We start from the raw sequence: 14,239 nt of genomic DNA on the forward strand, positions 1-14,239 counted from the left end.
AAATAAGTCCAAAATAGGGTTACCAGTGAAGGGCCAACTGCCTATTCACTGGGGACTATGCAAGGCAGAGGCGTCCACCCCCCTGAGTCCAAGTTTAAGCTAGACCGCATACCTATATGCCATATATATGTATGTATGTATGTATGTATATATGTATGTATGTATGTATGTAGTTTTTGTGTGTGATTTTGTCTACCTGCTTACTTACTACTTATTATACACACCCACGAAAAGGGAAACTGTAAATACTGGGTGGGGATGCTTTGCTGGTCAGAGCTTTAAATCATTTTTAAATAAAACATTGAAAAAAAGCTGCGTTGAGACTGAACTTACCCTGCCCCTGTAGGGCATAGGTGTCGGAAATAGTTGAAAATGTACATGAACAGTGATGTGACATGTTGTGAGCTCGTAGATCTGTTGTTTTGGCTATATTTGACACACAGCTTTCACAATTATTGCATAATGTGTGATTCCACAATAGGGTTGAAAGTTGTTAGCCCCATGGGCTTTTATATAGACTGTAGGGGAGCCGTGTGCGCGCGCGTGCGTGCGTGTTATGAACATGTGTTTGCAATGTGTGGCACTGTGTTCACAGTTGCAGACCCAGCCAGACTGAGCTCATTAAGGGAGCTCGGCGATTCTGCAGGTTTGACCTCCAGGAAGCCGCTGACCCTGAACGGGGAGTTAACCTCTGACCCCCCGGTGGAGAGTGGTGTCAGGGCAGGGCGCACTGCGACACGCACAGACAGACAGCGCTGTAGCGTTATCGCCTCTCGGGGAACGAATGGTGCAGAGTGTAGCGTTATCGCCTCTCGGGGAACGAATGGTGCAGAGTGTAGCGTTATCGCCTCTCAGGGAACGGAACTCTAAGGGTGCAGAGTGTGTGAGAGAAAGCAAGAGACAGATGGAGTGGAGGAATGGGAGACAGAGAGAGGTGATGAGTTATATATGGAGAGAGAATGAGAGAGAAAGATCAATAGATAAATAAGGGCCGACAGAGCCACAGTGATTTTGCTCATCTCTTGGACTAGAGTCATATCTGAATCCTCTCATCTAACAACAGGCCCCAGGACACTCTCTCTCTCTCGCCTTGCCCAATGAGTCTGTCTGAAGGCAATGGATCTGATAAATTAATACAAGCCAAACACCATTTCTGTTTATGTCCAATCTTCCTCTGTCAGGGGCAATGTTTCAAGTCCATTTTATTGGACACACGCGGACTAGACTGGGGGGAAAAAAACAACTGCGAGCCGCTCTGAGGCGGTAAGCCCCGATGCTCTCCGGTGTATTACAGGCCAGGCGCTCTCTCCATAACCATCATATGCGTTCGCTTATTTTCTGCATCCGTCCTTCTGTCCGTCTGGTCTGTTGCCCCGGGACCCTGTTGGGAGACGAGCTAAGTGTCCTTCTGTCCGTCTGGTGTTGCGGCCGCGGCCCGAGCAAAGACACCAGCTGTAGCAGTTGCCCCGTAACGCTCCGCTGAGACTGGCGGGTGGTCGTAACGTTTCCAAGGCGTGCGAGTCGGGAGGCAGCTATGCAGATCCCCAGTAATTACCGCTGTGGGCCAATGACGGCTCTGGCGAAAAATCCTGCTTTAATAACATAAAGTGCTGAACGGCTCCGTGCAAAACAGGGAGAAAGGCAAATACATAATAAAAAGCACAGATTTATTTTTTGCTTTTCAGGGAGAAAGGCAGATAATACCAGAGAGAGAGAATTGTGTGTGTGTGTGTGTGTGTGTGTGTGTGTGTGTGTGTGTGTGTGTGTGTGTGTGTGTGTGTGTGTGTGTGTGTGTGTGTGTGTGTGTGTGTGTGTGTGTGTTTGCGCGTGTCTAAGCAAGGATGGGAATTAAAACAGACCTAGTATCAACACAAAAGCATTGGTGAAGCCTTGAAGCACGGAGAGTTGGAGACAGTTCCAAAAATAATAATGAACTATACCGTAGTGGTATAGAAGTATCAAGTGAAGAAATTCTCCCGAGAACAGAAATTTACACTATGCTCATATCGCGTTTATCTACACGAACAGCCTTCGAAGCCTTTCAAAGCAGCCACGAAAATCATCATCTGTGATGTTTTTCCAAGTGATACTTTTCAAAGCTGCGGCGCTAAATGAATAGAGGCTGATTTTGAGCGCGGACAGAGAAAACCACACCGAACGTGTGCGTGTTTTCTTTGGACGTCAGCGCCGTGGCGCTCACTCCAAACAGGTGCAAAGGCTCATTCTGACAACGACAGATGCCAGAGTTCACCATGATGACGTCATGACACAGGAGAAGTTGCATAGCGGCGTATCCAGTTGATTTTAGGCAGCGAGGTGAAAATGGAGAGCCTTCCTGCCTGCAGAGGCGAGCCCTGTGGGGGCTCGCGTTAGTGTTGCATGTAGCTAGGCCCCTGCTGGTCTGGTGGCACGGAATGGATGGCATGAGAGAGGACACAAAACAAGTCTGTGTAAAACTGACTGCTTGCGTGCGTGCGTGAGTGCGTGCGTGCGTAGCGTGCGTACATACGAAGTATACATACTGTATAATGAAGCTTGCTATATGGGGGGTTTATATTACCGTATATCAGGCCTCCCTCCCGCTATTCGCTCAGTCTGATCCCCAATTCTGAGGACAAACTGCTTTTCCAGAGCTGGAAGCCCATTTCTATGCTAGAAACAGACCCCCTGTTCTTACTGAAGGTTTGGGGCTCTGACTGTGTACAGAAAGTGATGTGATGTGATCAGACATCTTGCGAGTAGACATGGGAGTAAGCACTGCCTCAAAATAATTTCCCATAGTATTCAATGCTACATAGCGTTTTGGAGAGATTTGTTGTAATATGTATGATAATTTCTCACTCTTTAGGGATGTACTTCGTAGACTTTTACCATATAAGCTGAAACAAGGAAAATATTACTATAATCAATCCTCTTGTCACGCACACAACAGTAAATACGAAAACTTTGGTTTAAACTTTTTGACGATGACCTCAAAACTGTATCCAAACCATTCAGTATACGGACTATAACCACATATAGCCTTAACTACTTTCAAAATGGCATCCCTATGATGAGGACAGCATTAACACTTACAGCACGTAGGACGCCTGAGAACGTCATAGGATAGAGTAGAGTAGAGTTCTAAGGACGTCTGAGGACGTCCTAGCGACATCCCAGCGATGCGGGCGAGATATTAATATTCAGAATTTTTCCTATTTATTTTTTTGGCATTTCGCTTTTCGCTTGCCGTATGCTAACGCTCAGTGCAACTATTAGCTTATTATTGACTCCCACGTTAGCGAGACGGAAAGAATGACTCGTAGCTCCTAATCCAGGGCGCTCTCCGTGGTGATGAATAGAGCGATATGCTGGCGCTTATTTTCTGCTCCTCATCCGTCTCTCCCGCAAAATATGAACGCTTTTTGGAGCGTAAAACAATATATTAAGATGATCGGGGATGTTGAGGTCACTTTGTAAAGTCAACTTTTTTAGGGAAGTGTTTCCGGTTCATGGCTTTCAAAGTAAAAGCGATCAGACACCTCCGGTATTCTATAGCCTATATTTTGAAGGCAGTCGGCGTACTCAATGTGTTAAAGGCAAAAACATTCAAAATAGTAGAACGCACGTATTATGAGCTTGTTTCGCTATTTGTCGTACGGAAGTACGAAAACTGGTTACTGCAAAGTCTGGTATAAGTAACAGTAATCACCTGAAGATATTCACCTGACGTATATATTTTCTATTATTAGAACCCCCCCGACTCCTCCTGTACTTATTGATTGACTACTGCCAAATGGTAGTAGTAGTAAGTGTGCCCGGTTTGAGGTTGTTGTGACAGCTTGTGATACACCAGGCCAGGGATAGCAGTGACAATGCAGTGGGCCTGTCAGTCTACAGGGATCATCATGACACCTGTGTGTGCTTGTGACAAGCCAGGTCTGACGACGGAATGATACACATTTCGGCGGACAGGTGTGTGTGTGTGTGTGTGTCATGCGCACGCACGCACACACACGGACACACAGACACACAGACACACACACACACACACACACACACACACACACACACACACACACACACACACACACACACACACACAACATTGTATACATAATTATCCATGTGTGAACAACTGTGTCTGGTTGTTTTAACACAAGGCACCTACTGTTCAGTGGCCACGCACACACGCACACACAACCAAAGAACATGAAACACCTGCCACGTATTGGTGGGGCAGACGGAGCTACACAGTCCCGCCTACGTATACCAAAGCTCTCGTGTGCAGAGTGCCGTAGGCGCTAACTTGCAGCTATACGGAAATGGAATCAGCGAGATTGAAACCAAATATACCTGTCAAACAACAGTCTAGTGCAGATCACACAGATGCTAACTTACGGCAATATTCCCCAGATAGGCACAAATGAAAACCAGCAGTTCAACGTGTCTTATTTCATTTCTTGTCATTATGTCAAAACATCAAAGTAACTCTCGCTCTTCTGTCGTTGAGGGATGCGTTTTGTGTGGGTTGTTTTTATCTCGCTCCACAGCATCTGCTTAAAGACTCCAAATGAAAGGTTTCTCGCTTATAGCGAGAAGACAATATCTGACTTTCTCTCTCTTGTTTTCTCTCGCTCTCTCCCGCTCCTCCAACTTCACTAATCCATTCGTAAACAACGCGGCCCTCGAAATGGTCTTGAGAACATTTACTTAGGCTGGGGGGCGAATACTCCATCAGCAGCTGTTTAATAACATTCTGAAAGAAACAACGTGGCCTGGCCAAATAGAATGTGTGTGTGTGTGTGTGTGTGTGTGTGTGTGTGTGTGTGTGTGTGTGTGTGTGTGTGTGTGTGTGTGTGTGTGTGAGGGAGGGAGGGAGGGGGTAGATAGAGGGAGAAGCAGGTTGGTAGTGGAGTGTTACAGACAGTCCATCCCATGGGAATGTCTGGTGGGGAGAAAGAGGCAGGCAATAGCTATATTGACTACTACTGAATTCACCTCACACCGGTATAATAAGGCAGCACTGAATTCATTCGACTGCTTTTATTATACAGAATGGATACGCATTAAGCTGGGGATGCTCAGAGAGGGCACTCTTTTCTGGGGGTTTCATTAACCCATTTTGACCTGAGATCAGATTCTAAAAATGTCTTCTACATCCTGACAGTTTTCTGAAAAAGCTATGTTTCTATGTCTTTCGAAAATAGCAGTGGCGCGCTATGAGCTTGTTAGATCTGTTATCTTTCAATAGCTAAAGCATAACATAACGCTAACACTAAAAGGGGTTCCCGCCCAAAATGGGTTAAGCACAGAATTCCATTGATTGCTATATTCCTGAGGAGATAACAGCGGTTAATGAGACCTTCGATTGGAACAGCCCCGTCATTGAACTAACCCTTTAGAAATTAACTTATGGTAATGCTGCCGAGGTGCATTTTATATCGCTGGGTTAGTACAGTGGCACTATTATTAACAGTGGAACTCAGATTTCGAGAATAAGTGCCCCCGGGAAGTAAATGTGCTTCGAACGCACCCACATCTGTGATCGGCATTGAAAAGGCACAGTGGGAAATATTTCAGTGTGACTCTCAAAGTAAGTACGTTGTACCTCACAGTGTTGAGTAGCCTCCTTGGTGCCTCTGATTGTGTCGTGACAGCATGACGCAGTGTTTATTTGCTGTGTTCTGTTAGAAAATCACCCTCGGCCTATGGTGAAACCTCACCAACCGCCCCCGATTACTCTGCTGGCATCCGCTGAGAGCCTCAAATTAAACCCAGCAAGTAACCGGCTTTATTATTTTGCGTTTCTCTAAGCCCGCTCATGGCTTTAATATTAGACTGCGACCTTGGCTTCTATATAACCAGGTGACATTTTGTATTCCATCCCCTTGAGATCCCCCTCGAAGGATGTGGAAAATAGGCAATTACATCCACACATGAGTCCCTGCGTCATCTGAGCGCGACCTGGGGTTGTATCCAACAGAGGCTTCTCTTCCTGCTTACCGTGGAGGGGGGCTGGCTTTGCACGTGTGAAGAACAACCCCCTGCCAACATCACCCTCCGCCAAGCCCCAGTACATCTCATAAGGCTCATGTTAAGCCCTCTGTAATGGATATAGCCTGTTCTGTATTTAATGTATGTATACAGAGGGGCGGCGTCACTTTTAGAGCCTGAATAATTTGGCCATTATTTGACCTTTTTGAAGACATCGGTATCACTATCAGCTGCTGTGTCCTGATATATATTTTTTTATTCTTTTTTTTATCCCACGATTTTGCAACCCATTCTTTCACGCAGTGTCAATGATGTAATCCTGGGCACTGCACTCCCTCTGCCAACCTGGGGAGAGCCTCCTTCGAGTCCAAGACTCTTCTTTTCACCTGACAGGGGGGTGTTTCCAATTTAGCAGACACTCTTAATCCAGAGCGATTTACATTAAGCAAGAACAAAAAGCATGGCAATATATCACATACCGGTACATAATAAAGTAGTCACGGGTATCAAGAAACACGCGTAAGCTAAGAACGTATAACCGTGGAGTATCTATATAATGAAACTATACATATACTATACTATACATACTATAAAGTGCTATGACTACATGATAAAATGCAATTCTAGTGCCATCTACGTAACATGCTTTAAGTCTGTATAAAATGCTATCTAAGTCTGTATAAAATGCTATCTAAGTCTGTATAAAATGCTATCAGTCTACATAAAGTTACTATCTAAGGGGCTAGGGCAGATGCTACGGGCCATGATGGAGTCTGAACAGGTGGGTTTTCAGACTACGGCGGACGATTGGGAGTGAGTGGGAAGTAGTGGAAGCTTTTGAGGCATGTATAGCATCTCTTCCAACATGCTATAGGCATGTATAGCATCTATTCCAACATGCTATTGCTGTTGTGTTGACCTCTGACCCTGCAGCGTCGTCATGCTTCCTGCCCTGTCAACAGCAGCGTCTTGGGATTGGTATTTAAGATACATTCCCCCCCAATACCCTCATTCCTGTCTAGCTACTTCTCTAAAGTGAGTGACATCCACAGCCACAACACTAGAGGGAGTAACCATGATCTGTTTAATTTAGACCAAACATGGGGGGAAAATGTGGAATGCCCTGAAACACCATCTATTCAAAGAATGTGTAACACTGGTTTCTTTCCAAACTGGCCTGAATAAAAAACATCAGGAGACCACAAGAGGAGGTAAATGTAAATTCCCAATCGAAAGGAGGTGTCATTCACTGCCGCTGCTTTTCCCTTTTCTCCATTGTACATACAGTAGGCCTATAGCGTTTTCTATTTGTTGATGATATGTATTATTGTGTAAAATGCCGTTATGTCTTCAATGGAATTGTTACTTGTGTTAACACTTAAAAGAGAGAAGCTCTGATTTCAATAAGACATTCTGCTTTATTGCAATAAAAGCCAGCATGTCTGTGGACAACGTGGTGATGTTGGTTACAGTCAGAGTAGTAGTCCTCCTTCTGCCTGTTAGATCCACTTCCAAATGCACTCCAACAGTCACAGATGGCACTTCAATGCCCACCTCATACCAGCTCTGGGCACAAACCGCAGTGGGTTTACAGCATGCCAGCTAGAGAGCTCAGAGTGGCTGTATCCATTTTGATAAAGGGAAGGGTCATGTTTCTTTATTTAAAAAAATTGCTTTTTTTTTTCTACACCTCCTGCATATGCATATTGTTGCTGTCGGGCAGAAATCTCCATAATATTCCTTTTATATTTCATTTTTTCGTAAATTGATTATTCAAGAGGATCATACAAGAATAACAAAAGTAGCAAATCCACAAGCTCGAAACCCAGCGCGGAACGACACATTTTGAGCTTGTATACTTTCTGATTTGTAAACCGTTTTGGACAGATGAGGTTTCTATACCCGACAGAGATGATTATGCATATTCATATTAATTTCCACGCGTGTGTTCCTGTGTTGCATGCAAATTAAGTCTGAGGAAAAACCAAAACCTCACTGTGAATTAAGCCATCCTCAGAAAACATCCTGTTTGGCTTAGAAGAAGCAGAGCGGAGGCTACAAAGAAACCATGGCCAGGAGGGATGTTGTGCATGGCATTGACTGATGAAATCATTATACAGTAGGAGGACTCTGCCACTTTATTTGTGGATGTGCAATCATCCTTGATGGTCAATGTAGTCAACTGAAGCAATACCATCCTCACTGTGTACTATATGGATGAGGAAATTGGGGTTCTTATCAATAGCTCTAGTCTACATGTACCAGTGTGAGGTTCACAGCGGCAGGAGACAAACCGCAAGTCCGAGATATTGCTGAAAGATATTGCTGAACGAACGACAAGGAAAGTTGAAGGAAGATTTGAAAATCCAAATGCGGGTTTGTGAGTAAAGTCGGTTTACTTCATTCACGCTCGTTCTGCAGTCTGACGTCACATGCGGTTAAAACTCTGCCTGCGGTTCTGCAGTTCCGCCATCCCTTGATGACACAACTCTATAAACTTGAATAATAATAAATAAATAAATAAAAAGTCCCTTTGATTTCCCTCCGACTAAATGGACATTTTCTCTTTCTTGTTTACTTTGAGGTCCAGTCGTCTTAACTTTGGGCACGTCGATATTTCACGACAAGGAGAACAGACAGACCAAAACGAGTGTGTGAGGTAGGAGTCAGCACAAGAAAGAAAGATAGAGAGAGAGAGAGATGCAGATAGAAAACAGACAAATGACAGAAACAGCGACCTGCTCCTTGGAGTGTGTGCATGTGAGCGCCGGTGCGAAGCGGAGAAGATGTCAGACAGGTCACAGGGTTTGACAGATGAGCTGTGTTACTGGCTCCGAGTGACCTCGCTGCTCAACCCCTCTGAGCCCTCAATGACACACGCGCACACACACGCGCGCGCGCACACACACACGCACACAAAGACAAACATCAACACACACCATGTGACACACAAGTCAATATTCACCTTATCGTCAGCTGAGACACAAACAGTAATTATCCAACCATGAAAGCTCCTCTCACCATGACACCCCCCCCCCCACCCACACACATGTCAGACGAAGGCGCACAACCACTTATCCAATACTTTGTAGACGTGACACACAACACTCCCACCAACAACACCAACCACGTGCACACACACACACACACACACACACACACACACACACACGCACATCAATAACTAGTTTAACACCACTTATCCAAGCCAATATAGACTTGGCACGCAACTCTTCCACCAACACCACACACACGCATGTACTGTACACTCATACATGCATTGGCGCACGCGCACCCCCGCACACACACATCATGAACGACTGAAGCCACATCGGCACGACCACAGTGCACAGTGCATTAAGCCTGACTGACCGCAAACAGACCTCTAGCCTTCACTTGCCAAACACACTCACCCGTGAACACCTCCAGAAAGAAGGGAATAAACACACACACACACACACACACACACGAGCCATCACCCTGAACAATTTGACGCACCACTCGACACTCCCAACCCTGAAGTGTCTTCAGGGTTTCTCCAGGGAAAAGCCTAGCATGCAGAGCCAGAAGAAAGCTTCTATAGAGACAGAGGTACTGTAGCTTGATATTTTACAGTACATAGCAGTCCAATTCCATGGTTATGCCAATTTATGCAAAACACTGCCACTGTTGTACTCCTATACACACTAACTGTAGTCTGGCTATACCACTGGTACAGTACAGTAGGTGTGGTATAGGCTCTGCTCCATTCAATTCATATCATGCCACATGCATTTTGATTGGTTCCCTCGCCTGCTATACTGTCTGTTAGCAAGAGATACCAGAAAAACAAACATCCAACATGATGCTGGTTTCACGCAGTGATTATTTTGGGATTTGTTGATTCAAGCCCTTCATTGTCTAGCCTTCCCAGTTGATGCAGTCCAGAGTCATGCTTACAATAACCCCCCCCCCCCCCCACACACACACACACACACACACACACACTAAAGGTAAAAAAGGTGTAAAATCAGGACATGGACATGCCAATGTGTATAACGTATTATACAACAATAGAAAGACAACATAGCCAGAAAGTGGCCCAGATTGATTAGCCCATGCCACCACAGTGGGACCAGGCCCATTCCAAACACTGTCCTGTGAGTCTAATTAATCACGACTTGAGCAAGCCACCAACAGAGAGGGAGGACAGCATCCTTCTGTCTCTGACCTCCACTACATGGCTTCCGACGCCAACCCGCATCCGGGGGTTAACGCAATTACCAGCATTTCCTCCGCAAACCATACATCCAGCCTCACACCGCAGGCAATGTAATTGGAGCATCTACAAATGGAAGGCAGGGAATACAAAAAAAGAGGGAGCAGAAGAGTAGGAGAGGGGCGATTAATTCAGCGGAGGAAAGGGTCGATGGCGACGTAAATCACAGCCTGTCAGCGGAATTAAATTTCCCTGATTCTCCCGGCCTTGTCTGCTTGTGCTGGCCTTGTCGTCTGATTGGCTAGCGTCTGCTCGTATAAGCCGAGGAGGTCGGGAAGTGAAGGGCGCCGCGGATGGTTTAATTATAGGCCCACAAGCATGCCCAAGGACCCGAGACTCTCTCACAAAGCCCCTCAACCTAAACACAGATAGTGCGTCCTCAAGTAAGAGAAAAGAGAAGAGTTGTAAAGACAGGTGAATTGGCAGACAAGAGTTTGTGCATTTGTTTCAGGAAGAATACGGTAATTGAATTACTACTGTATAAAACTGGCATCCATGATGGGTTTGTTGTATTCTCGTATAGAAATAAGTGCACGCAGACAAGGCAGCTTCATACCATGTGTTCACTTCTTTACTTCCTCTTTCATCTCCTTTGACCTCATGACATCATCAATACAATACCATTCACCTTTTCACATTAGGGCCCCCTATAGTCTACCTTAGTGCATTGCACTTTCAGACCATACACAGTATATCACAGGATTCACACGGAGGAAAGAACACTTGTTCTTTTGTTTTGGAAGGAGCGAAAACTAAACAAAAAATCTGTAAATGCAGGTCTCAGTGAATGACTGACAATGACCTAAAACCTGAGATGTCTTGAGAAATCTATCAGGAAAAAGAAAACCAACAACAACACATCGCTAAAATATCCGAGCCATGTTTGCCGTCCCCCCGGGGGGCGAGAAAGCACGCAACCGTCCAAGTTCAGACTTCAAAAACCTCACCTTCGCTATCGACCCTTCAGAAAACTCCCTGGAGGAGACTTTGTTTGCATTAAACAACATCAAAATGCAGAGTACGATCTATAATCCAATGCCCACCTTTAGCTCTCGCTCTGGTTCAACAGCGAGCTGAGCGGCGGCAGACAACAGAAGCGGTGCACTTCTTTGTTGCTCAATAAGACCCATTCAGCGGGGCTTAGCCGCGGGGGTCACGCAGACAAACGCAAGCTGTTCCTGGGGGGCAATTAACTTCCATCTCCAACCAATGTCAGTTCACAGCCACTCCGGTGCCCCTTGCACTTCCTGTTCACACCTGAGTTGCCATCGCCTGCCAATCAGTTATCCTGTGTGTGCGCGCACGTGCGCGTGTGTGTGTGTGTGTGTGTGTGTGTGTGTGTGTGTGTGTGTGTGTGTGTGTGTGCGCACTGTGACCGACCCAAAACAAAGAAAAACTAGGTACAGACTCAGTGGGCACAGTCTTGCGATGGAGAAAGGCTATCATAGGCAGACCTGTCTCCCGGGAGAAGACAGACTATGCACCCACTGCACACAAAATGAAGTGGAAACTGCTACGCTTCCTAACCATCTGTCCATTGTACCAAGACATCAGAGACACATACTTCCCACAGATTACAATCACCCACGACGGAGATTTTGAAAACATGACTAATGACAAAAAACTCCCATATCTGCTGGGCGAAGTTTATAGCCTCGGAAACCCAGACATTTTAAGGCGAAGTACAACAATGTGCAAAACACAGCAGCAAGATGTGTGAGCTGCTGTGATAGCAGAAGGATATCAAATGGAACACAACCACCCTAAAGACTAATCATTGTGTGTATTACTGCACTATCTGCATCGAGTGATCTTGGTACATAGAAATTGATTAATTGGAGATTCTGACTTTCAAATGTACATAAATGTTGTTTTGAGTGTATTATATTGCGTGCGTGCGTGCGTGTGTGCATGCACATGCACAGAATAATAATCCTCAAGCTATTACCTGAGTTAACCTGAGCCAAGATGGTAGTGTTGCAGTATGCTGAAAGTAGACTTTTTCTTTCCCTTCCACCTATATATAGATGAAGGCAGATTATTTTCAGAGTTCTCTTTTCATACTGTACGTCATACTGTACCTGTGAAGTCGGAAGACTCACGGGCGCTTTTATCCCTCACTTTTGATCACAAGTTCTGTTTACGTCAAAATGGCTAAACATTACAGCCGGTATTAAAATAGACACTTTTTCGTGCTAGCATGCTGAGTAACTTCATACATGACCCATGCATAAGTACTCACATGTTTTGCTTAAGTAATCCACAATAACTTAATGTCAGAATACTCTGTTACAATTACACATACGGTACTCAAAATTTACTTGAGTAAAAGTACAAAAGTATGGGTATCAAAACATACTTAAAGTATCAAAAGTAGAAGTACTCATTTTGCAGAATGTTCCCAAAATGCTTTGTAATAATAATCAAAATCTACAATGTAACGTGTAACTACACGCCCTGGACATGACGCTGTATGTTGCAGGGACTTATACCCCCAATCCAACCATTGATGTACTTAGTTCAATTAAAACACCATCACATAGTTTCACAAGGTAAACCAGCTGAACTAGCCAAAGGGTAGGTTTGTAAAGCACCTTGTTCTCTCTTCAAGCTGTCACCAGAAACACTAATGATCCATCGTCAGTAAACGCAGCTAATTTGCGCCCTAATCTCAAGGCAGAAGCAATGAGGTGTCGATAGATCCAGGCACACACACTGACTCACATAAGCATGTATGCGCACGCATGCACACACATACTCTAGAAAAGCCAAGTTTAACAGAAATACACTGATTAATTCTGTCTCACGCGCACGCACACGCACACACACACACACACACACACACACACACACACAGTCAGGGGGCAAGCAGGGAACCCTAATGACCCGTGACGTGTGTGTGTTTGCGAGGGTGTGAGTGTGTCGTGAATTAAGAAGAAGAGAGAGAGGTGGAAGATGAACTAACGACGGCTGCTAATAATTACAGATGTGCGGCGTGGAGGAGCTTAATGACGAGCCAAAGCCTCCCATGATGCCCCAGTAATAATGAATGAGGAGGGGACGGGGGGACGGGGGACGGGGGGGGGGGAGGGAGGGGGAAGAGGTGGGGGTGGGAGAGGGCTGTCAGTTTGAGTGGCCACGGTGCCCTTTGGTTCCTCCGCTCTGCAGGCATGCCAACGAGAGTGGGGCCTTCCCAGCGGAGGCTCGTCTCCACACTAATGAAGATGTGACAGGCCTCGCGTCCGTGACTCGCAGAGTAAAGGAGAGAGGCAGCAGGACGAGGACGTGGAGGAGGAGGAAGAGTAGCAGCTCTCCATGGAAAGCAGCGGTTGTTGCAGAACGAAACCAGGCAGGCCTAGTCATGCCTTGAATACCAGCCGGACAACTTCATCTCTTAAGCTTGGTTTATATCAAGCGACTATATCGCGTGCCGCTTATGCAGACAAGAACTGATCTTCAAGCTAACAAGGTGTTAACATTTTATTCGCGGGCTGGCAGCATGGTAAGTTGGAAGTTGAATCGTTCCTTATAAAAAATGAATCAAACCCTTCGCTCCACCGGGAATATGTTTATCTTGCCAATTAACGATGGGCAACCCTGGTCGACTTCAGTGCAATTATTATCTGAATTTATGCTCGAGTTAAAATGCAGAGTGAAGCTCTAACGTAGCTAAATAATGTGCTGTATGCGTAAGGAGGCAATAGGGTAGGAAAAGGGGCATAATTCAACACTTTACTGACACCATTGAGTAAACAAATTGCAAAATCAAACCCAATGAGTGCATTCCAGAGCCCTGTCTCTGTTCACTTACTTAATGGACCAGTGCTTGGTGCCGATTTAAGAACTCGCCCCATAAAATATTAAATGCCTGCACATCACTAGCTGTGAGGTAATGGAGGTGCATATTGTCACAGTCGAGCAGAAACCTTGTAATGGCATATTTCATCTTTTTTACTTTGGTATATCAACACTACGATATACTTAGGATACCATGGCTGGCTCTAG

At 45.4% G+C, this 14,239-nt stretch overlaps 1 protein-coding gene across 1 annotated transcript in view; it reads right to left on the bottom strand.

The window, feature by feature from the left end:
- LOC310870403 (ephrin type-B receptor 1-B-like) overlaps positions 1 to 14,239 on the bottom strand; it is a 231,594-nt gene that overhangs the window by 16,825 nt on the left and 200,530 nt on the right. The gene's annotated exons all lie outside the window — the stretch shown is intronic.

This window comes from Protomyctophum parallelum, assembly GCF_964188405.1.
Source record: "Protomyctophum parallelum genome assembly, chromosome: 14".
Classification (NCBI taxonomy): domain Eukaryota; kingdom Metazoa; phylum Chordata; class Actinopteri; order Myctophiformes; family Myctophidae; genus Protomyctophum; species Protomyctophum parallelum.